Source organism: Halichoerus grypus, chromosome 7 (assembly GCF_964656455.1).
Source record: "Halichoerus grypus chromosome 7, mHalGry1.hap1.1, whole genome shotgun sequence".
NCBI classification, from domain to species: Eukaryota; Metazoa; Chordata; class Mammalia; order Carnivora; family Phocidae; genus Halichoerus; species Halichoerus grypus.
This window is the reverse complement of record NC_135718.1, coordinates 107,441,471-107,467,749: the sequence shown is the minus strand read 5'-3', so window position 1 is coordinate 107,467,749 and position 26,279 is coordinate 107,441,471. Positions and strand designations below refer to the sequence as shown.

Genomic DNA, 26,279 nt, shown 5'->3' with positions numbered 1-26,279 from the left:
GCAAAGTTAATTTGCCCAAGTACTCTGGAAATATATCGTATTTTATCTTGGTTTCTTGCTGTTTACATACATGCCTAACTTTCTCAACCAGGGCTATAAAATTCCAGAAGGCAAGGTCTTTAACCTATACATATCCATAATACCTTGTGATGGATTGACTCAAAATATTTTTTTAAGATTTATTTATTCATCTGCAGAGAGACAGAGAGCATGCATACGAGTGGGATGAAGGTGAGGGGCAGAGGGAGAGAACCCCCAAGAAAACTCCCTGCTGAGCATGGAGCCCAATGTGGGGCTCGATCCCATGACCCTGAGGATAATGACCTGAGCTGAAACCAAAAGTTGGACGCTTAACCAACTGAGCCACCCAGCACCCCCTCAAAATATTTTTAAAATGCCATTTGAAAAAAAAAAAATCTATTTTCTTTTATATCCCATGTTAGTTTTTAAATATATCCACAAATTCTTTAGTGTTCCTCCCATTAAAACATGAAGCCTAATTCCCCTCCCCTTAAGGGTGGGGTTGACTCGTGACTTTCTTTTAAGGAAAAGACTATGGCAGAAGTGACTGTATATGATTTCCAAGAATAGGTCATAAAAAAGGCACTTGTGGCTCCCTCTTTTGGATTACTTGCTGTAGGGTAAACTAGCAGCTACGTCCTGAGAACACACGAACAGCTTACAGAGAGGTCCAGATGGCTCAGGACTAAGACTTCCTGCCAATAGCCAGCGAGGACATAAAGCCTCCTAACAACAGTCTTTTGAGTGAGCCATCTTCCTGCCCCAAACAAGCCTTCATATGACTACAGCCTGGCCGACATCTTGACTACAATGTTATATTGACACTCTTGAGCCACAACGACCCTGCTCACTGGCTTCTGAATTTCTGGCCCACAAACCTGTGTGAGATAATAAATGGCCACTGTTGTTTTAAACTGCTAAGTTTGGGGGAAGGGGATGGTTTGTTATACAGCAGTAGATAATGAATTAAGAAACCTCAATTATGAAATTCCTCACATTGTTTCCATGAACATCTGCCTCAACCTTTTTCCCTTCCCGACACTCATCAGAATCTTGGGGATCAAGGTAGTTATTTATTTAGAAAAGGCCCTGCCACACGATCCTGTCACACCTCTCCCTGATTCGACAATCACTGATAAAGAACATAATTATCTGAAAATTAAAGTATCCGTCAGATGTTGAGTAAAGTAAGTAAAATAAGAGTTTTTGCCAGACTTAGAACCCAGGCTCTACTTGGACTTCCTAACTGGGATGACTTACCTAACCTCAGGGGGATTCCTCCTACTTGCTCTTTCCCGTGAGTCCTATGAACAAGCTTTCATAGCAGGGCAAGAGCCCCACCCAGAATTTTTATGGAAACTCTAATAGACTAAAGTGCCTAATTCCACATAAGACAAATTTTCAAAGTTTTGTCAGATAGTATAGAACAACTTAAATTACTGCCCCTCTCACCAACACCCCCCGCCCCGTAAAAAAAAAAAAAAAAAAAAAAAAAAAAACAATAGGAAGCATTTTCTGGTGCCACTTTTTTTTTTTAAGATTTTATTTATTTATTTGAGAGAGAGAGAATGAGGGGGAGAGAGAGAGAACACATGGGGGCGGAGGGTCAGAGGGAGAAGCAGACTCCCCGCTGAGCAGGGAGCCCTATGTGGGACTCGATCCTGGGACTCCAGGATCACGCATGACCTGAGCCGAAGGCAGTCGCTTAACCAACTAAGCCACCCAGGCGCCCCATAGTGCCACTTTTTTAAGATTAAGAGAAGCAAATAATCTCTCACACATGGCACATTCAAGTCTGTCCTGCTGTTCATAAGTTGCCAGGTTTATTCATGGCTAATAATCATGGAAAAGCAGATGACAGGTGTGTAGAGTCAAGCCATTTAGGATCACCTGGGCTCATTCCTCAGGCAAGTTCCTAAGGAGCTGGAAGTAAGGAGAGCAACAGATGGATGCAGTAAAGGAAGGATGACAGGAGACAGTCATTGAGCCCTAACACAAACCAAATCGTACTCTTATCTCACGGATTTCATTTCCCTGCCCCAATCATTCTTGTAAAGGTATCATTTAAATTTCCAAATTGCAAGAGGTGAATGAAAGCAACATTAAAGATATACAAATCACAAAGTTATACCACTCAACCTCCAAACCTCAAGTAAAATCCATCCTGCTGTTCAAATTCTATCTCCAAGTTAAACACCCAGACACATTTCTCTCCCACTTGAAACAAGTATCGTGCATCAGTTCATCACTGGGAAACTGCTTCTATTAAAGTATTGAACTGTTACTTAAAGTTATTGTTATTTCTTTTTTAGGCATTTATTTATATTGTGAAAATAAAACAAGCTCGCTACAAAAAATTTCAGAGTACAAAAAGTTATATTCTCCCACGTCCAGACCTTAGTTCTATTTGCCAGAGCTAATGGTTATCAACAGTTTCTTGTGTGTCCATTCGATTAGAAATTATTTACTTTTCAAATGCTTGTGTTCTATTTCCTTCTGAAGGAAGGAACCATGCTTTATATTTATTTGTACCCCACCCAGCACATTGCATATAGTAGAAAATAAATATTTGTGGATTTAACTGTGACTTACAAAGTACCTGCTGTTCATTTATTTCTAAAATTAACAATTCCAATAAACAAACTTTGCTTGTTTACATACATTTCATGTAACTTGAATAAATCTACAAAAATCACGTCATAGCACCAACAAGGTAAACAGAACAAAAAATATAAGATACATGTTTAAATACAATAACGTATTTGAAGTATTTGATCCTTCTGGAAAAAAAAATCTTATGTGTCCTACATGACATCTTACTGCAGTAACAATCTGCATATCTGAAGGTAAATTATATAGTAATTTATGTTACCATTCATGACCTAATCACTTTCAGGTTAGAAACACTAACAAGCTTACACATCTGACTTCAAGCCAGAGAAGATTATAAAGAAATAAGAAGAGGGATGAAAACAGATATGCTACTTGATAGTAAGTTTTGGGGTTTTTTTCCCCACTGTGTAGATTTTTATTAAATCACTTTGACAGACATTCAGAGTTTAGATGCAAACATTCATAGGTGGCATCCAATTGTTTAAAATGACCCAGTGGATTATTCAGTATGTTAGGGAGAATATAAATTTGGCTATTGACATAGAGACTCAGGATGGCTTAGTCGAGATAGAAGTGTCTCTCTCATTCCTAACAGTCCTTGTGCAAATAAATGGTCCAGGGCTGGTGTGGCAGCTCCATGGTGTTGTTTCTGAGTGCTTGTCCAGCCACAGTAGTGAGTTTTGTGAGGTTTTTTTAAAGCCTCGAAATGAGGAAAGAATAATTGGAAGAGCAGATATAAAGACTCAAAAAAAAAAAATAGCCAAATCAAGATTTTAAAAATAGGGATGAACAGTCTTACCATGTCAAAACCCACAAGGACACTGTAGGAGCATGCAATTGTTGATTTTTATAAAGATGTCGAAGTAATGAAGCATAGCGATTAAGAGTTCAAGCTATATGGTCAGAATGCCCAGAATTCACAGTAACATTCTGCCACTCACAATTCATGTGACATTGGGCAGATTAAAATTATTTTAGTTCCCTGGGGATAACTTGCCTAATCCTTAGTCTAAAGATACAAATATCTAATTTGTGAGCTTATGAGGAAATAAGATAATTGATATAAAATGTTCAACTTAATGCCACATTTCTGGAAAAACCACCACCACCACCACCACACCCTACCAACAGTTATAAAGAGAATGTTAAATTAAATACTGTATATGCTTTCTAAGAGGGCAAGAAAATGAATTTGAATATTCCCATCCAAAAAGCTTGACACTTAATAGGTTATACTCTTATTATGTGCATATTTAATTATACAAATTAATAACCTAACAAAATCAAATTACAAATATTATTTTTTAAGTGTAAGGAAGAAGGAAGGGAAGAAAACAAAAAGGAACAAACACTTATATGACAAGAAAAGCAAAGTCAGAAGACCAAGATTAATATTTGATTATATCTGCCCAATAAGGTAGAGAAAAAAGTCTTTAGCTTTGGAGTTTTTCCTCCAAAGGTAACATCGCAAGACTGGATGGAACCAAATCAGATATAGTAGATGTGACATATAGCTTTTTGATATTTCCCATATGGTAAACTATTCAGGTTGGTAACACTGTAGTCAAGATAGCATTCAACATTTGACTTATAGAAAATATACAAAAATTAAGAATGATTCTCTTGGGGTGCCTGGATGGCTCAGTTGTTAAGCGTCTGCCTTCAGCTCAGGTCATGATCTCAGGGTCCTGGTATCAAGCCCCACATCGGGCTCCCTGCTCCGTGGGAAGCCTGCTTCTCCCTCTCCCACTCCCCCTCCTTGTGTTCCTGCTCTCGCTGTGTCTCTCTCTGTCAAATAAATAAAAATTAAAATTAAAAATCTTAAAAAAAAAAAAAAAAGAATGGAGGGGCGCCTGGGTGGCTCAGTCGTTAGGCGTCTGCCTTCAGCTCAGGTCATGGTCCCAGGGTCCTGGGATCGAGCCCCGCATCGGGCTCCCTGCTCTGCGGGAAGCCTGCTTCTCCCTCTCCCACTCCTGCTTGTGTTCCCTCTCTCGCTGTGTCTCTCTCTGTCAAATAAATAAAATCTTTAAAAAAAAAAAAAAAAAAAGAATGGATTCTCTCACACAGAGGTGATGTGATTAAAGTTCCATAGGATTATTTTAGGAAATAAAAAATGCTCTTCCACATACCAAAATAATAGGGGGTGCCCAGGAGAATATTTAAAGGCAACTTAACATAAAACAGAAAATTAAGCATTTTTTTTTTCAACTTTTATCCTCTGAGAATTGTATGAGTCAGCTTGAGATTCTCTCTTCTCCCTCTGACTCTGCCTTTCTCCCTGCTGGCACTCTCTCTCAATCAATCAATCAATCAATCAATCTTTAAAAAAAGGACAAGCCATAGACTGAGAAAATATCTTAAAATCATGTCTTCATAAAGATCTCATATTCTGAATATATAAGGAATTTATACAACTCAGTAAGACAAACAACCCATTTTTAAAAATGGGCCAAAGATATGAATTGACATTTTGCTTAAAAAGATATAGCAATGTAGGGGCACCTGGGTGGCTCAGTCGGTTAAGTGTCTGACTCTTGGTTTCAACACAGGTCCTGATCTCACGGTTGTGGGATGGAGCCCCAGGTGTGGCTCTGTGCTCAGTGCAAAGTCTCCTTCCGATTCTCTCTCCCTCTCACTCACTCTCTCTCTCAAATAAATAAAGTCTTTAAAAAAAAAAAAGATACAGCAATGTAATATGCACAATGAAAAGGTACTCAACATCATCAGTAACCAGGAAAATGCAAATTAAAACCACAATGAGATAGATACATTTCTGACCCACTAGGATGGCTACATAAAACACACACACAAATCAATGTTGAGGAAGATGTGGAGAATTTGAAGTCTCATATATTGCTGGTGGAAATGTAGAATGGCACATAGAAAACAGTTTGGCATTTCTGAAAAGGTTAAACACGGAGCTACCACATGACCTATCCCTTCCACTCCTAGATATATACCCAAGAGAACTGAAAACATAATATCACAAAAACTTATACATGACAGTTCAAAGCAGTATGATTCATAGTAGCCAAAAAGTAGAAACACAAATGTCCATCAATTAACGGATGGATAAACTAAGTGATGTTTCTATACAATAGAATATTATTCAGCCATAAAAAGAAATGAGGTACGGATTCATAGCTACAACATGGATGAATTTTGCAAACATGGTGAAAAAGAATAAAGGGGGAAATCGGAGGGGGAGACGAACCATGAGAGACTATGGACTCTGAAAAACAAACTGAGGGTTCTAGAGGGGAGGGGGGTGGGAGGATGGGTTAGCCTGGTGATGGGTATTAAAGAGGGCACATACTAAATGGAGCACTGGGTGTTATACGCAAACAATGAATCATGGAACACTACATCAAAAACTAATGATGTAATGTATGGTGATTAACATAATAAAAAAACTATAATAAAAAAAAGAAAACATGGTGAAAGAAACCAACCACATATTATATGATTCCATTTATATGAAATGTCCAGAAAAGGCAAATTTAGACAGTTAGAAGGTAGATGAATGGTTGTCTACAACTGGGAACGGGAATTAACTGCAAACGCTGATGGAAATGTTCTCAAATTGGACTGAAGTGATAGTTGCACAGCCTATAAATTTAGTAAAAATCAGTGAATTTTATAGAAAGTAAATTACACCTTAATAAAGCCTGTTAAACAACAAAAGACATACAAAAAAATGTACAGAGCATTATGTTCCAAATCACATAAAATGATTCTCTTCTTTGTATTATAATGTTACCAGTTTGAGATACTGAGTAACTCAATCCTCACAACAAGCTACCAGGTAGATTTCTATTATTATCTCCTTATCACAGACCAGGAAACTGAGACAAGGAGATTAAGTAACTTGCTATTCAGTTAATAAACTGCAGAACCAGGATTGGAACTCTAGTTTTATCTGACTTCAAATAACCAAAATTGATAGGTCCTTCATTTTTTTATAATGCCATAAGCATTCCCTATATGGACCAGTGTTTTTAATTCTGAGGTTTTCAAAGGGAAAGAAATTCTTTAGATCACTGAAAAGAGGATAAATACCTAGTTAGTGTTATAGAAAATACACTTCATCAGGGTCAGAAGGCCTGAATGGTAAATGCTATGTAAAAATGAAGGAACTGAACTAGACTATCTCTAAAGTCCCTTTCAATTTTTTTCCACAAAACGAAGTATCTTCCAAAGAAAAGAGAGGCATTTGCACCACTTAGTAAGGTAGCCACTACAGCAACCATTTGCTCCCTCCTAATTTTTTATAAGCTGTACTGAGTGGGGCAGAGGCCCTGCTCTCTATCTGACCTTCTTTTCCACTAGTCCTTCATTGAGACTTCTAGTCTTTTTTTTTTTTTAAGTAAACTCTACCAACATGGGGCTCAAACTCAGCATGGTCTACTGCCTGAGGCAGCCAGGAGCGCAGCAAACTTCTCTTCTTTAGAAACAAAGTAACAATAACAAGATTCAATTTAAGTTATGTGTAACTATCCTGATAGAGACTGCAAGAGAAATGCATCTATGGGCTAGGGAAGCACGGGCATGAAAAGTCTAGATTCTACACTAAGTATTAAGGGAAAACAAACAAAACAAAATACTAACCGCCTTACAAAAATCACGACTGTAGGAATATATCTCTAGCCTAAAAGTCACAAAGTTACAAAATATAATGTTCATTCCATTTCATCTGTAAGTCTTGAGTTTCATTTCTAGCAGGTATGTATCTCAATTTAAGTTCCAAAAAGAGGTGTTCTTCCCAAATAATCTATCCTTGAAATTTTAAAAATCAGAGAAGCACTATCAATGACACAAAGGAATGCTATATCATTTTTACTTACCATTTAGGGGATGGAAAAATTAATGCTTTTCTTGCTATTCCCACAGGAAAAGGGGGACTACCACTTCCTTGTGCTTGTAAATGCTTCCATTTCAGAACAGAAAGCACTTTTTTTCATGCTGCCTAATTTTTAAGAGGCTATATAACTCACTAAAATTTAAGAATAATTCAAACCAAGAGAAAACACTAAACTTAAACATACTTAAATATACTACCATTAAGTACTGGATAACAGTGATAGAATGAAATTGCTTTTAAAACATGAATAATCTTGGTAAGTTTCTATCTTCAAACCACTGTATCTTCCTATCTGTGACACATTCTGGAAATAATAAAATTAATCAAAGGAGAGTGGACTCAATCTATAATCTGTGGGTCACAATATGACTGAGGGGAAAAGAAGCTATATAATGAAGACCGAAGAATGAAAAACAGTCTTAATCTTGTAGCTGCTCCAAGTGGATGTTTGCTTCCCTGGTACTGCAGGCCAGGCCTCTATCAAACCACCGAGTCAGTTTTACTCAGACAGTCATGAGGAAGCAGACTGCACATGACAGCATGCTGTGTAATGCATGACACACCATTTCTGAGCACAGACCTGAAGCATTAAAACAATGTTCACAAAAGTCATTTATGAGATTGAATGACTGCAACTGTGCCTGTCTCTTCCATCTCTCCACTATCTCCCATGGGTTAAAAAAACAACTTTCAAGGGGTAATGAAAGTCGAAATCCCTGAAAAAGGCAGCTAAGTTATAAAATATACATACTCTTAAAGCTTTCCTACATTTTTATTTAAATAAACTAAAAACAGGGCCACCTGGGTGGCTCACTCGGTTAAGCGTCTGCCTTCGGCTCCAGTCATGATCTCAGGGTCCTGGGATTGAGCCCCAAGTCAGGCTCTGTACTCAGCAGGGAGTCGGCTTGTCTCTCTCCCTCTCCCTCTGCTCCTCCTCCTGCTTGTGCTCACTCTCTCTCTCACAAACGAATAAATAAAATCTTTTTAAAAAGAAACAAACTAAAAATGAGAGAATTTTGATAAACTAGTCAACATAACTGCATACACATGGCTAAATTCTTTTAAAATGAACAAAAAATACTGAGATGCCTGGGTGGCTCAGTCAGTTAAGCATCTGGCTCTTGATCTCAGCTCAGGTCTTGATCTCAGGGTTGTGAGTTCAAGCCCCCTGTGGAGCCTAGTTAAAATAAAATAAATAAAATAAAATGAAAATAAAAAATACTGCCTAAAAGAATGGTGTTTCTTTCAATCCTACTCAGAGTGCACATGCACAGTGCAGAGCCCAACCTAGCAGCTCACAACACTGCCAGAGTCTAAAATTCTGACTCTGTATTGCTGTGCTCATCTAGTCAACTAAATTGCACCCAACTTCCTACTTATTCCTATTTATTTATAGTTTACAGCCTTGGGGGGGGGGGAATATATATATATATTTTTACATGAGGTTGAGACTTGTCACCTTGACTAGACAATAGATTATTTGAGGGCAGGAACCATGTCTTCTACCTTCTAGTGTAACAGGTTAAGAGCACAGGCTCTGGAGCCATACTACCTGGATTCATTTTCATCCTCCACCATTTGCTTTGTGACCTTGACGAAGTTATTTACCATCTCTATGCCTCAGCTTTCTCATCTGCAAAATGAGGATAAAAGCATATGGTGGTTGTAAAAATTACATGAGTGATAAATTCTGAATGTCTAAAACAGTGTCTTGCACACAGTATACATTACAAAATATTAGTTATTATAACTACCTGTATCCCCGACAATACCTAGCATCAAGCCCTGCTCCTTTAGTAGGTGTTCAAGTATTTGCCAATTGGCTACAAAATGTACAGTTGTACCAGCAGTACAATTTCTCTCATCACCACCATATAATTTATGAACAATGAAGTCTCTACTGTTCAAGAACACCTTCTTGGGGTACGTGGCAGGCTTAGTTGGTGGGAGTGTGCAACTCTTGATCTCGAGGTTATGGGTTTGAGTCCCATGTTAGGTGTAGAGATTCTTTAAAATAAAATCTTAAGGGGCGCCTGGGTGGCTCAGTCGTTAAGCGTCTGCCTTCGGCTCAGGTCATGATCCCAGGGTCCTGGGATCAAGCCCCGGATCGGGCTCCCTGCTCGGCGGGAAGCCTGCTTCTCCCTCTCCCACTCCCCCTGCTTGTGTTCCCTCTCTCACTGTGTCTCTCTCTGTCAAATAAATATATAAAATCTTAAAAAAATAAAAATAAAAATAATAAAATCTTTAAAAAAATACCTCCTTTATGGAGCACCTACTTGGCTCAGTCATTAAGCATTTGCCTTCGGCTCAGGTCATGATCCCAAGGTCCTGGGATGGAGCCCCGCATCGGGCTCCCTGCTCCGCAGGAAGCCTGCTTCTCCCTCCCCCACTCCCCCTGCTTGTGTTCCCTCTCTCGCTGTGTCTCTCTCTGTCAAATAAATAAAATCTTCAAAAAAAAAAAAAATACCTTAATTCTTCAAAATGTTTTTCTCAATTAATCTAAAATGTAGCATCCCTACTTTCCAATCTAGTGCTAGAGTACTTTTCTTACATAGCTTTTAATAGCAAACTACTATGATAGAAAATGTTAAATATGTTATGTTTTTGCTGTAGTAGGGAGATTACACATGACAATGCAATATCTTTGTGGCTCCAAATCACAAGACCATAAAGTTCCTAAGAACTTAAACTCATGGGATGTTTGCAAAGAATGACTAGTCACAGCAAAACTTTGCACTAGGGGCGGGAGAGATGTGAGAAAAATCGTTTGTTTAGTAATAGAACTAGAATCACAGCTTTTGGAAACTAGTGAGTAAGATATACCCCCAGTGAAGAGGATGCAGATATATGTATGCTGGGAGAGTTTGAGGAGGAGGAATTGGAAAATAACCACTAAAGCACAGAACAGATTCTTCAGTTGTTTGTTCTGCATCTGTTCAACAGTCCCAGCTACTAAATATGAGAGAGCAGGAATCCTAGGACAATCCAATTTTAAGCTAGTTAAAATATCACATACATTATCAGAATGAGAAAGTTCATATATATTCTTGTGAAAAATAGTTTTAAGTTCTTAATCGCAAAAGCAAAACAAAATGAGATACTTGCAAAGACATTTTCCATTATATATATATATAAAAAAAAAACTTGTGGTATTAAAACCACAATGAGATACCACTTCATACCCAATAGAAGGCTATTATCAAAATAACAGAAATAACAAGCATTGGCAAGGTTGTGGAGAAACCAGAACCCTATGCATTGCTGGTGAGAATGTAAAATGGTGGAAAACACTATGGAGATTCTTCAAAAACTTAAATACAAAATTAATGTATGATTCAGCAATTCCACTTCTGGGTAGATACCCAAATGAACTAAATGCAAGGACTCAAACAGGTACGTGTACACCAATGTTCACACAAGCATTACTCACAATAGTCAAAAGGTAGAAGCAACCGAAGTGTCCACTGACAGATGAATGGACAAACAAATGTAGTCTCTACATACACTGGAATATTATTCCGTTTTAAAAAGGAAGGACATTTTGACACATGCTACATATAATAAGGATGAACCTTGAAGACATTATGCTAAGTGAAATAAGGCAGTCCACAAAAGGACAAATATTGTATGGTTCCATTTATAAGAGGTACCTAGAAGAGTCAAATTCATAAGCATAGAAAATAGAATGTGGGGCGCCTGGGTGGCTCAGTTGGTTAAGCGACTGCCTTCGGCTCGGGTCATGATCCTGGAGTCCCTGGATCGAGTCCCACGTCGGGCTCCCTGCTCAGCAGGGAGTCTGCTTCTCCCTCTGACCCTCCTCCCTCTCATGCTCTCTTTCATTCTCTCTCTCGCAAATAAATAAAATCTTAAAAAAAAAAAAAGAAAATAGAATGTGGTTGCCAAGGCTGGCAAGAGGAAGAATAGGGAATTACTGTTTAATGAGTACAGGGTTTCAGTTTAAAAAGATGAAAAAGTAGAGGCGCCTGGGTGGCTCAGTCGGTTAAGTGCCTGCCTTTGGCTCAGGTCATGATCTCCAGGTCCTGGGACCAAGCCCTGCGTCCAGCTCCCTGCTCAGCGGGGAGTCTGCTTCTCTCTCTCTCCCTCTCCCCCTCCCCACTGCTCATTCTCTCTCTCTCTCAAATAAAGTAAAAAAAAAGAAGAAGAAGAAGAACAAGATGAAAACGTTCTGTGGAAGTATGCTGGTGATGGTTGCACAATTGTGTGAATGTACTTAATGCCACTGAACTGTACACCTAAAAATGGTTAAAATGATAAATTCTGTTATATTTTACTATAATTTATTTTATTTTACTATGACCAACTTAAACATTTCTGCTTTCATAAGATTCTTAATAAGTATTCAATATGTAAGACAACAACTGACCATCTAATTAGAGTTTTTAAAAAAAAGTTTCTAGTTTTATCCTCCAAATTTACATTTTTGTTTTTTTTTCTTTTTAAGTAGGCTCCATGCCCAGTGTGGACCCCACTGCAGGACCTGAACTCACAACACTGAGATCAAGACCTGAGCTGAGCTCAAGAATTGGACGCTTAACTGATTGAACCACCCAGGGGCCCCACATTTTCTTTCTTTTTTTTTTCAAATATTTATTTATTTATATTACAGAGAGTGTGTGTGTGTGTGTGTGTGCGCACAACCAGGGGGAGGGGCAGAGGGAGAAAGAGAGATTCCTCAAGGAGACTCCCTGCTGAGCATGGAGCCTGACACCGAAACTCGATTCCAGGACCCTGAGATCATGACCTGAGCTGAAATCAAGATGCGTAACCAACTGAGCCATCCAGACACCGCCCTCCCACCACACATTTTATTTCTAAAGACAAAGGATTAAGTTCATCATGGCAATACCCTAGGAATAACCAAAGAGAGAGCAAAAAATTGAAAAATGGTCTATCATAATATAAATAGTTCTTTGGGAACTTACCTTACAAATCACAGTAACCAGACAGAGGTGGCAGTTTCCACACGGTGTGAACTCAGAAGTAATCTCCTATATATACTGAACTAGCAAATGTAACATCAAACATGATGATAATGCATTCTATTGCATGTAAAATTATTATTTTTCAAATATCTTTTATTTCTACTTAATAAAATCACTCTCCACCACTTTAATACTGAAAAAAAATTAAGTAAAATCTGTGTTAACCAGTGCAACTGACCATAAAACTGGGTGAAATTATAACTGCTAACTGCTGTTTTCTACATCCATAGAAAGCTTCGAGGTGCTGAATTTTCTACAAGATTTATGAAAAACTCCATGTCTAGTTATTAGATTCCTGACATAGGTAAATAAGTATATATGCTACATTGCTTATGAAGAGATACCATCCCAATGCCTTATGAAAAAAACCTAGGGAAAACTTTTAGGTAACGTAGTAAGAATATAGGTCCAATAATCCTCACTAATGATATTTAAATTTCCCCTGATAATAAAGCAAAAATGATCTGAAATGTGGTACACATAAATATATAATGCCACAAGACTTGGCTAAAATGTTACGTACCCACTAAAGAGGAAATTAGGTTGAAGGAAGCATTTGGGGTGACCAGAACTTTCTTAACATACTTTTCTAATTAACATTTGGGCATCAATTCCCCCAGGATATTTCTATGACTGGCTAAAAAAGGTAGGCAATAACTTCTCAAACCTAAAATGTAACATTCTAAACTCCAGTTTTTTTCTTGTCTCCCATAGCACTTCCCTAATACTGAATTAAAATGATGGTACCTGAACAGAAATATGTTTATGCCACCCAGGTACCCTGAGAGGGCAATTCTAAAAGAGAGGCTGGGGCACCTGGTTGGCGCAGTCGGTTAAGCATCTGACTCTTGATTTCAGCTCTGGTCGTGATCTCAGGGCCATGGGACCAAACCTCAAGTCATGTTCCCTCAGCAGGGAGTCTGCTTCTCTCTCTCTCCCTCTGCCCCTCCCGTGACTTGCGCTTGCTCTCTCTCTCTCAAATAAATCTTTAAAAAAAAGAGGTTATTGTCTTATGCAGCACACATCTAATAGGCTATCACACATAAAATAGAAATAACCCATTTTCTTATTAAAGATTTTTCCGAAACTGTTGAAAGAAAACTTATGTTTAATCAAAATATCTGCAAAATAAACACCCTTATGAAAGAGTAACCTAACAATACTATCATGACAATCTACCCAGCTACTCATTTACAAAAACATTTGCCTCTTGTCCACTGAACTCTTAGGTGCAGGGAATATGGTCTATAAACCAAATCATATTTTTAAAAACTTGTTTCATTAAGGCATGGTTTCTCAACCTAGGCACTACTGATATTTGCAGCAGGACAATCCCCTGTCATAGGGCCTGTCCTGGGCAATGTAGAATGTGTAGCAAGACTCTGACCTCCTCTACTAGAGACTAGTGGCTCCCCTCCCTCCACCCCAGACATGACACCCAAAAACGTCTCTAGACATGACCAAATGTCCCCAGGGGGGCAAAATTAACCCAGCTTAAGAACCATTGCTCTAAGGATTAAACAACCTTGACAGCACTTCAGACTTTCCTTTCTCTCTACTCATAATTTAATAAATATTAACTACTTTCCTTCCAGTGACTTTCAAATTTTATACCCAAAGCCTTTGAGTACCCAGAAGTACCTCAGGAGCACCCATGGATATAACCTGAGCAAGTCCACTTTCATTTTTTCTGGGGTTCTGGGTATTTTCCTTGAAGGGGTGGGGGGAATTTGAAAATCCTGACATAAACATATCATAATGCCAAATTTCATATACCATTAAATAAAAAATTTCATATTTTTCCCCCTCCTTTCTCTTTTTATATTTTAAATCAAGGCCAATTTTGGAAAAACAGACAGGTGGAAGAACATTGGAAATGAGAGGGTATATAGCGAAGGGGGGACCAGAAGGCAAGTTGAATGTGCAGCTTATTTGTATTTCTTCAGCCCAACAGGAACTGAAATGTAGTCTTTAGAAGACTTACAGTACTTTCTACCCTGCTTAAACAAACATCAGATGTTCAAAGCCCTGAATTATTAAAGTTGAAGTCCAAGTTGCATCCTCAGGAGGAACCGAAAAATTAAATTAATGCTGAAATTATATGTTAGCTTTGTTTTAAACCTCTAAAAAGCTATTTGATTCTTTTTCTCCAAGTGATAAAATTTTTTTCCAGTTTTACTGAGAAATAATTGACATATATCACTATATAAGGTGTACAACGTATTTGGTTCTTAAAATGAAAATAGATATTCTTGTTCTTCTCTGCCTTCAAAGATCTCCTAATTCAACCATTTTAAACAGGAGAGCAATATGTGTAACATATTGAATCTTCTGTAAAAGGTTTCAAATTTTAATGTGCAACCAAATTACATAGGTGCTTGTTAAAATATACACCTTAGCCATAGCTCCTGCAGATTTTGAATAGTGGGAGATGGGGGTAGGAAAGATCCAGTGATCTGCATTTTAAAAAGCATTCCCAGTGATTCTTATATAGATGGTCTAAAAAACTCATTTTTAATAACACTAGTTGACATGTTGAATTTGGCACCAATGTTATATGTTATAAAATTCTAGCATTCTCTATCAGACTATACCATATTTGGTATTTATTACCACTAGCCTCTGGTCAACTCAACTAAGATCTAAAAATAAAAATAAAATTTGAATACTATGCAATTAAATGGTCCAGAGTAATGTGTGAGCAAAGAAATAGAAAGTAAATATTACAGATTTTTTATGATCAATAGCTAGACTATAAAATCTGACAAATCTGTATCATTAATTCTTCACTAATGTAAAAACTACACTTATCCCAGCTGTAATTTTACATAAGATATGCCAAAAAAAATAAATAAAACTTCACTGGTTATAAAAATCCTAGCTCTCCAATAATGGTTTTTCATGCACCACAAATATACCTGCCTCTAACAAATAGTACAGTCAGTTCATGAATCAGTCATTTTGATTCATTTTGTTCCTGCATACACATTAGGATGACATGCTAGGATGTCAACAGAAAAATGACTTCTCAGGTCATTTTTGACATCCGATCATTTTTCCTGCATTCCAACTACAGTCTTCATTCCTGAGGACATGAAAATATTATTTAAGCAAATGGCCATGTCAATTTCATACTCTCCATTTTTGACTTAAGCACAGTTAAAGCAGACAGCATCATTTTCTTTTTGACTTAATGTGCCTTCCAAAATACTCTATTTTTTCAACTCTGATGTTAGTTTTAGAAAACTGATGAGCGGTCCCATACTTATCTATTTTTTCTTATACCAGACAAAAATAGGATTGCTGATAAAGCACACTAACGTTTTCACACTTCACCTAACATTCCAAACCCATTCAGTTCAACATTTCATGAGTCTCAGACTGATGGCACATTTAGTCATTGATTTTTTTTTTTCAGGAGTAGCAACAGAAATTAGCTCCATAGATTCCATGCTCCTTTAGGAAGACTCAGGGTACCCTTTGTTTTCAAGACAGAATACCATTAAAAAAATGAGGCAGGGGCGCCTGGGTGGCTCAGTCGTTAAGCATCTGCCTTCGGCTCAGGTCCTGATCTCAGGGTCCTGGGATCGAGCCCCGCATCGGGCTCCCTGCTCGGCGGGAAGCCTGCTTCCCCCTCTCCCACTCCCTCTGCTTGTGTTCCCTCTCTCGCTGTGTCTCTCTCTGTCAAATAAATAAATAAAATCTTTAAAAGAAAAAAATTTTAAAAAATGAGGCAATCCTAGAGCAAGGCTTAGCTTTTAAAAAGCATCTATCTCCAAAAGTTTCCAAAGAAACCCAGAAATGAAAAACAGTATCAGGAAGACTAAAACCAAAAATGGGGTAAGGTTAATGAAAAATGCTAATGATAAAAGAGCAGAGCTGAGGTTTCTGTTTTTGTCTGTTTGTTTTAAGCTATGTACACAGAAACATGAACAAAGCAGAGAAAGGTTTAGGGTTTGGGGGGGAAGAGTATAATGACAACAAATGACAAAGAGAAAGCAAAACTACTTGATTTCTATTAGCAGAAAGTAGATCCAACACTGGACTGGGGTCTCTAACTATGAGCAAAGTCACAACCTGTTTTAGACCCAGTTTTCTTACCTATAACTATTTATTTCACAAAATTGTTATGAGGAACATGAAGGGAAATGTATATCACACATGTCCAAGAGCTACACAAATATAAATTTTTAATCCTTTAGTGAACAAAATACATTTTTTTTTTTTAAAGATTTTTTATTTATTTATTTGAGAGAGAATGAGAGAGAGCACATGAGAGGGGGGAGGGTCAGAGGGAGAAGCAGACTCCCTGCCGAGCAGGGAGCCCGATGCGGGACTCGATCCAGGGACTCCAGGATCATGACCTGAGCCGAAGGCAGTCGCTTAACCAACTGAGCCACCCAGGCGCCCCAAAATACATTTTTTTATAAAGGAACATTAAGAGGAAATTGGAGGGTGCCTGGGTGGCTCAGTTGTTAAGCGTCTGCCTTCAGCTCAGGTCATGATCCCAGGATCCTGGGAGAGAGCCCCGCATCCGGCTGCCTGCTCCACAGGAAGCCTGCTTCTCCCTCTCCCACTCCCCCTGCTTGTGTTCCCTCTCTCACTGTCTCTCTCTCTGGCAAATAAATAAATAAAATCCTAAAAAAAAAAAAAGAGGAAATTGGAAAAAGATTAAAAAATGTATTCACAAAATTTCAGAAGGTGATCTTATATAAAGAAAATATCATACTGATTTTCAAAAAGCAGTTAGGGATAAGTCTTAGGAACTAGACACCAGTAAGTCTGATGACACTCACCTGGAAAAACTTGAAAATGTATTATGAAACACGTGATTTGTGAAAACTCGGGGAAAAGGAGGTTGCTGGGATCCTGCTTTGATTATCCGTTAACACTTTAAAAGAACTTGAAAGAATCATATTGTCATATTCCAAATTTTAATTGGGTTTTATTTATAAGATTTTGCTACTTCCTTCACTGAGGTGTATTTTATTTTTAAACATAAGTAAATCTATTTTAAAATGCAGGTTTACAAGTTACTTAGAAGACTCATTTAAGGACTTTTTTAACTAACATATGAAAACATCATACAGGGGCGCCTGGGTGGCTCAGTCGTTAAGCGTCTGCCTTCGGCTCAGGTCATGATCCCAGGGTTCTGGGATCGAGGCCTGCATTGGGCTCCCTGCTCAGTGGGAAGCCTGCTTCTCCCTCTCCCACCCTCCCCTCCCATTTGTGTTCCCTCTCTCACTGTGTGTCTCTCTGTCAAATAAATAAATAAAATCTTAAAAAAAAAGAAGAAAAAGAAAACATCATACAATACTTAATCAGAATGGGTTAGAGTTGAGTTCATCTCAGAAACTGAAACTGATTGAGATATTACCCCGTAAAGCTACTCTGGTCAAATCATCAAAAAGATTATGATTTAAACAGTTATCAGTTACTTTATTTCTCAAAGACTTCCAGTTAACTCTACTAAAGAAAGTAAAAAAGATTATTTTGACCTTTAAAAACACAAAACAGGGATGACTGGGTGCTCAGTTGGTTAAGTATCTGCCTTCAGCTCAGGTCATGATCCCAGAGTCCTGGGACTGAGTAGCACATTATGCTCCTTGCTTGGCGGGGAGCCTGCTTCTCCCTCTGCCTGCCGCTTCCCCTGCTTGTGCTCTCTCTCTGACAAATAAATAAATAAAATCTTTAAAAAAAAGAGAGAGAGAGAACACAAAATAGTCTCATTCCAAGGTCTTCAAAAGTATCCTTCAATATACGGCATGGCTCTGCAAAATGAGAACAATAATACTTTACCTCTAACAGGACTGTTATGAGATCAGATTGAGACATATTATGTGTGAATATGTTTTGAATGGTTAATAAGTCCTATACAAATGTTAGGCATTATATTAGCCTATGCTTAGCTCATCAACTGCAGACTGATGAATTAAACCGATAATGATAAAAATTAACAACCTGTTTTGTTAAGAAACTTTCAACAAAAGTATTCATATTTTTTTTTAATTTTTTTTTTTTTTTTAAGATTTTATTTATTTGTGAGAGAGACAATGAGAGACAGAGAGCATGAGAGGGAGGAGGGTCAGAGGGAGAAGCAGACTCCCTGCTGAGCAGGGAGCCTGATGTGGGACTCGATCCCGGGACTCCAGGATCATGTCCTGAGCCGAAGGCAGTCGCTTAACCAACTGAGCCACCCAGGCGCCCCAAAAGTATTCATATTTTTAAAAAGTATTATTTAACTGAAGTATTTATTTAAAAAGTTATAAAGTTTAATAATGGTTAATGATCTAAATAATGGACTCATAGAAGGCCTTTCTACTTCGGGCGCCAGGGTGGCTCAGTCGTTAAGCGTCTGCCTTCGGCTCAGGTCATGATCTCAGGGTCCTGGGTTCGGGTCCCATCGGGCTCCCTGCTCGTCAGGAAGCCTGCTTCTCCCTCTCCCACTCCCCCTGCTTGTGTTCCTGCTCTCGCTATCTCTCTGTCAAATAAATAAATAAAATCTTTAAAGAAAAAAAAAAAAGACCTTTCTACCATTATATTACTCTAATGAATTCTTCTTGTATGTTGATACCCTAATGTACACAAGACTTTTAATTTACTGCAATAGTATACTCCCTCATGGAACCCACACCTTCATAAGGCCATAGTATATGTTCATTTAAGAAACAGTTACTGTTAGTTATGAAACTATCAAAATGAACAACACTCCCTTTCAATAAGCAGTTTTCAAAACAATAAGGAAACATACACAAATAAGTAGAACACAAGTTAGATGATGAAAAATTCCATAACAGAAATATAAACAAAGTTTAATAGAAGTTCAAAGAAGGCAAAAGTTATTTTTTTTTTTTAAGATTTTATTTATTTGACAGAGAGAGAGATAGCCAGAGCAGGAACACAAGCAGGGGGAGTGGGAGAGGGAGAAGCAGGCTTCCCGCTGAGCAGGGAGCCTGATGCAGGGCTCGATCCCAGAACCCTGGGATCATGATCTGAGCCAAAGGCAGACGCTTTAATGACCCTCCCACCCAAGCGCCCCACAAAAGTTATTTCTAGCTATAGGGGAAGGTAGATAAAGAAATGTCAGGAAAGACTTCAAGAAAGAAGTCATATTTGTGCTGGGTCCTAAAGGATGCCTAGGATTTGGAAAAATCCCTAAATAAAATACGTATTTCTCTGAAAGAAAAAATGCTTCTAGTTCACTAGGGAAAAAAACCTGTATCTTAGTAAATAGTACCAACATCCCTCCAGTCTTTCTTCACCATTAAACTAGAAGTTACCCTTGACATATCTCCTCATACCGAGTGTCCCATATCTAATCCTTCACCAAATCTTATCCATTTTAACCTCCTAAATATCTCCCAAGTCTGTCCACTTCTCTCTTCTCCACTAGCCCATCATCTCCCTAGCCCAAATTACCATCCTCTCTTGCCTAAAATGCAATAACCTTCTGACTGGTCTCTCTGCTGCACACCAATCTATGGAACCTCTCCACCTGGAACTTCACCCATTCCTAATACCTTTCACCTAGTTAACTCCCATTCACCCTTTAGATCTCAGTCACTTCCTCAAGAAAGCCCTTTCCATTCTCCCAAACTGAATTAGATCATTTAGTTATACACACTCAGGACAGACACCATGTACTTTCATATACAGTATTTGTAAGATTATAATTATATATTTATTCTGTGTTTGATTAATAATTACTGCCCTGACCAAACTATAATCACTATTAGGACAGGGCCCATAAATAATTTTGCCTTAGGAGGTGCCTGGGTGGCACAGTTGGTTAAGCTTCTGACTCTTGGTTTTGGCTCAGGTTGTGATCTCAGGGTGGTGAGATCAAGTCCCGGGTCAGGCTCTGCGCTTAGCAGGGAGTCTGCTTAAGATTCTCTTCTCCATCTGCCCCTCCCCCTGTGCTTGCTTATTTGCTTGCTTGCTCTCTCTCTCTCTTCCCCCCCTTCTCTAAAATAAATAAATAAATCCTTAAAAAATAATAATTTTGCCGCCTTAGGTTAGACCTGCCAACATACATATTTGTTCCTAAGTCAATTTGTTTTTTTTTTCAGTCAAAATATCTACGGTGAACCAACAAGTATAGACAGCATTGCCCTGCCTGCACCACACCATGTAGTCTGTGAGCCAAGCACAGCCCCTTCACCAGCTCCCCACACCTTTGCTTACCATTATATATTTAGCAAAAATTACTGTTTTTAAACCTAATAGTTAGCATGGTATAGTAGCTAATTACTTGCTAATAAGAAGCTTAGGAAGTTTAGTCTAAACCTAGAAAAATTTACTTTGCTTGCCAAAAATCAGCACCTTCAAAGAGGGGAAGAAAATATTTCAGTGATTTATTCAGGTCAAATAAGCATTCCCAACTTCCACTCCACCGTTTACGGGAAGAGATGTGCTGTGAAATTTGTAATCAGGGTTGTGCCATTAATAGTTTGTGGTATATCTGGAGGAATTTAAAGTAGCGTATGAAGATTTTTTGTTGTATTGAGTTAGACAGCTATGTGAATGACAGGAAAGCGATGTGGTGACCTCCTTGGAGCACTGACTTTGAAAAAGTAAAAGGCACTAAAGAAACCCAACTTGTCAGAGCTCAAGATCATACATACCTGAGAATGTGCAAACACCAGATTTGAAATTGCAGAAAGAAAAGAATACTACTGATTTGCCCTTGGACGCGTTGTTATTCAGGCCCAAACCAGATATAGAAGGATGTCTGCTATCAGCCAAAATGGATTAGTAAGGACTAGATTTGCCCTTTGGCCTAAAGTAACTAAAATTATTATTTTCTTATATTAAATCTCTCTGAAAGATAAAACAAAAACAACATCTTATTGTGGGCTTCATAAGTATTGTAAAATGTATGACAATAGCACAAAGACCAAAAAGTGAGAAATGGGAGTATAATGTTATAAGGTTCTTACATATACATGAAACAGTATAATATCACTTGAAGGTAAACTGTTATAAGCTAAAGTAAATATACTATAAAGTAATCACTAAAATAATACAAAAAAGCTAGAAAGAATTACAAAAAAATACACGATTAATACAAAAAGCATTAAAAGACTAAGAGAGAAAAGAACAAATAGCACAAATAAAAAATAAATAGTAGGATAGATTTAAACCCAACCATTCAATTCAAACCCAACCAATCACATTAAATATAAATAATTAATCATATTAAGTATAGTCTAAATACCCCAGTTGCAAGACTAGATAAAAGATCAAGACCCAATTTTATGCTACCTACAGGAGACTTTTATTTTTTTAATATTTTATTTATTAATTTGACAGAGAGAGACACAGTGAGAGAGGGAACACAAGCAGGGGGAGTGGGAGAGTGAGAAGCAGGCCTCCTGCAGAGCAAGGAGCCCGATGCGGGGCTCGATCCCAGGACCCTGGGATCATGCCCTGAGCCGAAGGCAGATGCTCAACGACTGAGCCACCTAGGCGCCCCAGGAGACTTTAAATATAAACAATGAAGTGGGTTAAAAGTAAAAGGATGGAAAAAGATATTCAATATTAACACAAATCTCAAGAAAGTGGGACTGGCTATATTATTCAGATAAAACAGATTCCAGAACAAAGAATATCACCAGAGATAAAGGGACAGTTTATAACAATAAAGTACATAACATCATGTCTTCATCAAGAGGATACAATACACCTAAATGCCAATGCTCCTAATAAAGCGTCAATATATGGAGTAAGACCTGGTAGAACTGCAGGAAAAAATTGACAAATCCACAATTACAGCCAAAGACTTCAATAAATCTCTCTCAATAACTAATAGAAAACCAAGAAGAATATAGATTTGCACAATACTATCAACCAACTAGACATACTAAATAAAATAAAACACTCCACAGCAAAAATACATATTAAGTGTATACTACATTCTGGGCCATAAAACAAGTCTCAGTAAATTTAAAGGGATTCAAATCATACAAAGTATATTGTTGACCACAAATCAGAAATCAGTAATAAAAAGATATCTGGAAAACCCTCAAATACCTGAAAATTATATAACATACTTTTACATAGTTCATGGGTCAAAAACAATATATATATTTTTAAAGTGGAAGAGGGAGAAGCAGGCTTCCCGCAGAGCAGGGAGCCCGATGTGGGGCTCGATCCCAGGACCCTGGGATCATGACCTGAGCTGAAGGCAGACACTTAATGACCAAGCCACCCAGGCGCCCCAAAAACAATAATGAAAGAGAAATGAGAGGGGGCAGCAGGCTCCCTGCTACTCTGCCTGATTGCGCTCTCTCTCTCTCTCTCTGTCAAATAAATAAAAAATCTTAAAAGAAGAAAGAAAGAAAGAAAGAAAGAAAATGCCTTTACTAGAAAAGAGGAAAGGTCTCAAATCACTGGCCTCAGATTCTACACTAACAAACTAGCAAGCAAAGGAATAACAAATGAAACCCAAAGTACACAGAAGAAAAGAAAAAAGGATCAGAAGAGAAATCAATGAAATTAAAAACAAAGAAAAGAAATTTAAAAAGGCAATGAAACCGAAAGCTGATTCTCAGATCAGTAAAATTGATAAACCTAAACCAGACTGATGGGAGATAAAATAGGTTAAGACACAAATTTACAATATCAGGAATGAAAGAAGTAACATTGTTAGAGATTCTACAGATATTAAAATAAGGAAATACTGGGGCGCCTGGGTGGCTCAGTCGTTAAGCGTCTGCCTTCGGCTCAGGTCATGATCCCGGGGTCCTGGGATCGAGCCCCGCATCGGGCTCCATGCTCCGCGGGAAGCCTGCTTCTCCCTCTCCCACTCTCCCTGCTTGTGTTCCCTCTCTCACTGTGTCTCTGTCAAATAAATAAATAAAATCTTTAAAAAATAATAATAATAAGGAAATATTATGAACATTTTATGCTGATACATTTGACAACTGAGACAAAACTGACATAATCCTACAAAGACACAAACAATAAATGACCTTATATCTATTAAAGAAATTGGATTTGAAGTGAAAAATCTTCCCACAAAGAGAAGTCAAAGTCCAGATGTCTTCTCTGATGAATTTTAACAAATGTACAAGGAATAGTACCAATTCTATACAAACTCTTGCAGAAAATTAAACATGAAAGTAATACCTTAGGGGCACCTGGGTGGCTCAGTCGTTAAGCGTCTGCCTTCGGCTCAGGTCATGATCCCAGGGTCCTGGGATCGAGCCCCACATCGGGCTCCCTGCTCCGCAGGAAACCTGCTTCTCCCTCCCACTCCCCCTGCTTGTGTTCCCTCTCTTGCTGTGTCTCTCTCTGTCAAATACATAAAATCTTTAAAAAAAAAAAAAAGAAAGTAATACCTTACAATGCATACTATGATTTCAGCACATTCTGAAACCAAAGCCAGAGATATCAAAAGAAAACCACAAACCAGTATTTTTCCATGAATATAGATGCAAAATTATTTAACATAATTTTAGCAAAACAAATCAAACAAATTAAGCAACACATAAAAAGGTTAATAACACATGACCAAGTAAGGTTTATGCCAGAATGGCAAGTTGGTTTCAAAAGTCAGTGTAATTAGGGGTGCCTGGGTGGCTCAGTTGGTTAAGCGTCTGCCTTTGGCTCAGGTCATGGAACTGGGGTCCTGGGATCAAGCCCCGTGCTGGGCTCCCTGCCGCTGCTTCTCCCTCTCCCTCTGCCCCCCACCCCTCGCCAGGTCATGCTGTCTCAAATAAAAATAAAACCTTTTTTAAAAAAAATCAATGTAGGGGCGCCTGGGTGGCTCAGTCGTTAAGCGTCTGCCTTCGGCTCAGGGCATGATCCCAGGGTCCTGGGGTCGAGCCCCGCATCGGGCTCCCTGCTCGGCGGGAAGCCTGCTTCTCCCTCTCCCACTCCCCCTGCTTGTGTTCCCTCTCTCGCTGTGTCTCTCTCTGTCGAATAAATAAATAAAATCTTAAAAAAAAAATCAATGTAATTAATATTAAAAGACTAAAAGAGAAAAAATATATGATCATCTCAATAAAGAAAATGCATTTCACAAAAAAATTCAACATCCATTCCTGATTTAAAAAACAAAAAACAACCCTCTCAAGAAACTAGGAACAGAAGAAAACGTCTTCAAATTGATAAAGGGCATCTTACAGAAAAACAACAACAAAAAAAACCAAAGCTAACATCACACTTAAATGGTAAAAGACTGAAAATTTTCTTTCTTTCTTTTTTTTTTTTTTTTTTTAAAGTAAGTTCTACGCCCAATGTGGGGCTTGAACTCATGACCCGGAGATCAAGAGTCACATGCTCTACTGACTGAGCCAGCCAGGAGTCCCTGAACATTTTTCAGCTAAAAGAAGAAAGGATGTCTGCTCCCATCATTTCTATTAAGCATCATCCTGAAAGTTCTAGCCAATGTAATCAGGCAAGAAAAAATAATAAAAGGCATCCTGTTTGGAAAAGAAGTAAAACTGTCTTTATATGCAGAGAATATATATGATTCTCTATACAGAAAAGCCAATTTAATCTACAAAAAAATTCACTAGAGATAGCAAATGAGTTTATTAGCAAGTGTGTAGAATACAAGATGACATACAAAAATCTATTATAGTTCTGTATACTAGCTACAAATAATTGAATTAAATTTTTTTAAATCATACAAGCTGTAATATTATCAAAATTATGAAATACTCAGGGGCAAATCTAACCAAAAATGTGCAAGACCGTATACTGAAAACTTTAAACTGATAAGAACAGATACTACACTTGATCTTAGCCAAAAGGCCGAGAAGCGATATATACTGAAAACTTTGTAGAGAGAAATTAAAGACAAAATAGAGAGATGTACTGAATTGAAAGACTGATATTGTTATGATATTAATCCCCTAGCAGACTGACTCTAAAATTTATATGGGCATGGCAAATGACCTAGACTAGCCAAAATAACTTTTTTTTTTAAAAATTTTATATACTTATTTATTTGAGAGAGAGAGAGAGAATGCACGCATATGAGTGGGGGGGGGTGAGGAGAGTGGGGGAGGGGGGTGTAGAGGGGTAGGGAGAGAGATCATCACAACCCTGAGATCACAACCTGAGCCGGAACTGACAGTCAGACACTAAACTGACTGAGCCATCCAGGCGCCCTGGCCAAAATAGCTTTTAAAAAGAAAAACAAAGTTAGAGGATTTATACCTGACCTCAAAACTTTTTTTTTTTTTTAAAGATTTTATTTATTTGACAGAGAGAGCACAAGCAGAGGGAGAGAGAGGGAGAAGCAGGCTCCCTGCTGAGCAAGGAGCCCGATGTGGGACTCAATCCCAGGACCCTGGGATCATGACCCAGGCCGAAGGCAGCTGCTTAACCGACTGAGCCACCCAGGCATCCCTGACCTCAAAACTTATTATAAAATTATAGTAATTGGGTGCCTGGGTGAATTTTGATGATGTTGATTTTTTTTTTCCTTCTATGGGTTGTGCTTTTGGTTTTTATTTCAGAAATCTTTATCTCAGGGGCATGAGTTTGAGCCCCACAGTGCGTGTAGACTTACTAAAAATAAATAAACTTTAATAAAAAGAAAAATAAAATCTTCATGTAGCCCTAGATCACAAAGATTTTCTCCCTCTGGCCCTCCCCCCTCTCATGCTCTCTCTGTCTCATTCTTCTTCTGCTTCTCCCTCTGGCCCTCCCCCCTCTCATGCGCTCTCTGTCTCATTCTTTCTCTCTCAAATAAATAAAATCTTAAAAAAAAAAAAAAGACTTGTATACAAATGTTCACAGAAGCTTTATTTGTCATAGTCAAAAAA

The 26,279-nt window shown here is 38.1% G+C and overlaps 1 protein-coding gene and 1 pseudogene across 4 annotated transcripts in view; both read right to left on the bottom strand.

Moving 5' to 3' along the window:
* RASAL2 (RAS protein activator like 2) overlaps positions 1 to 26,279 on the bottom strand; it is a 359,574-nt gene that overhangs the window by 314,539 nt on the left and 18,756 nt on the right. The gene's annotated exons all lie outside the window — the stretch shown is intronic.
* LOC118525242 (U2 spliceosomal RNA) lies at positions 25,135 to 25,272 on the bottom strand (annotated as a pseudogene).